The following is a 1,798-nucleotide window of genomic DNA, read 5'->3' as shown; positions in this document are numbered from 1 at the left end:
TTTAATGAGCCATTCGCGGTTTCACCTTAATGCGGCTTGTACTGAGACATGCATGGCTTAATCTTTGAGACAAGCATATGACTACTGGCAGGATCAACCAGGGAGCTGCGTCAACTAGAGCTGAGCAGCCGGCCGCCCGGGAGTGTGTCCCGGGGGCCCGCGCGAACACGCAAGCGTCCGCTCAATTATTCTGCAAACAGGAGGAGGCTGAGCTCCCCTGCACAATACACCTCGAAACCCTCTCAGGTCCCGGCGGCGCGCAGCGCCGTCCTAAGTACTTGGTCGGGTTCGAGAGAGGCGCAATCGCCCGGGGTTTGGCGAGTAGACGCTTTAGGTGCGACCACCCGTGCTCCCAACTGAGCTTGCCGCTGCCGACAGAGGCCCGGGAGCGTGCTGTCGTGGCATTGCCGGCGGGAGACAACACGCGCCACCTACGGTGGCCGGCAGCTCCAACGCCAGCGCCACAGAAGGACAAAAGCCCCACTTGGGTGCCGAAGCGAACTCTCCCAGCACAGCGCACGCGCCAACACGTCCGCACAGCTGCGATACAATCCACCTGCGAGAACCGCAGAGGCGACCGAGCAGCAGACGGCGTCGCGGCGCCGAGCGCCGGGCGGCGGCGCATCCTCAGCGCACACAGTCCTCAATCGGACCAGCACACTGCAGATGTCCACCGCGCTTCGCACCGGGCCCGCGAGGACCTACTTTGGCCGCACGGCGCCGCGTGCAGGGTGCGCCGGCGCGCAGCTGCGCCGCCTGCCGCCTCCGTCGGCCGGCGCGCCTGCCACTGGCCGCCCCCACCAGCCGGCTGTAGCGCGTGCGCCCACGCACCGCGCGGCCAGCACGCCGGGAGGCCCCCCCTCACCGGCCGGGGACGGTCCCACCCAGCCACCGCCGCGTATCGCTTCACACCCACATGCCATTCACGTTCGTGGGCATGGTGGGTATCGCTGAAACAACCGGTTGGTAGCTCAACCGATCGTCGCCATCACTGATTCACCTCTAGCGAGAACAACCGCACCACAACGGTTTACCAGTTGTTCATTTGCGTAACGTCACCAGCAAACGTAGACGTCCATCGCCATTTGCAAATTCAACGATTGTTGCATGCCTGTGTCAGGTGTCACGACACACTATGTCTGCCCACATACACGCAACAACATGTGCACGCTTCGCGAACACGTGGAAGGTGGCCCCCGTACGTATGCGATGTCCATTGCGCGAACGACTGTCAACCGGCCTCTGTCGCATGTCGCAGATGTGGAACGCAGTGCACCATGCTATCACGGTGTGTGAGAAGAGACGACTACGTCTGACAACACGCACCACTACATCAACAGACGGCTCATGCTGATCGCCATCCACGGCATACCATACTGCAATCCAGCTCTTATAGGGAGACGACACGTAGCTGAGTGCACAATATTTGGACCGTATGGTTCGCCGTTGTTGGCGCAGTCGTGGTACGGTCACACATGTACCACGATGTATCATTCAGTACATGAGGACCAATGTGCAGTACAGTGTGTGATTTGGACGTACAACATCAGCGGACAGTTGACACAAGCCGTACCACAACGTAGGCTGTGCTTCGCCATGCGAATGCCAATGAACAACTGCGAAGGGCATTGAGCATGTACGTCCTGCTGCCATCCGCATTACAGTGTATAGCTGCAAGGTGTTTAACATGAAGCGATACTCTGGGGACCGGGCAGTGCGAGTAGCAAACTATATTGCGGGGGTTGCAGTTAGGCAACACTACACTAATTTAACGCGTCGTATGACAATTACAGAGCGG

At 59.8% G+C, this 1,798-nt stretch overlaps 1 non-coding gene across 1 annotated transcript in view; it reads right to left on the bottom strand.

Annotated features, from left to right (window-relative positions):
* LOC124565978 overlaps positions 1–104 on the bottom strand; it is a 1,910-nt gene extending 1,806 nt beyond the window's left edge. Inside the window, exon 1 of the ribosomal RNA XR_006970740.1 lies at positions 1–104. This exon is cut by the window's left edge and continues 1,806 nt beyond it. This is a non-coding gene — a ribosomal RNA (small subunit ribosomal RNA).
* Between the last annotated feature and the right edge of the window lie 1,694 nt (positions 105–1,798).

Source organism: Schistocerca americana, unplaced genomic scaffold (genome assembly GCF_021461395.2).
Source record: "Schistocerca americana isolate TAMUIC-IGC-003095 unplaced genomic scaffold, iqSchAmer2.1 HiC_scaffold_1359, whole genome shotgun sequence".
Classification (NCBI taxonomy): domain Eukaryota; kingdom Metazoa; phylum Arthropoda; class Insecta; order Orthoptera; family Acrididae; genus Schistocerca; species Schistocerca americana.
This window is presented reverse-complemented; position numbering and strand designations above follow the sequence as displayed.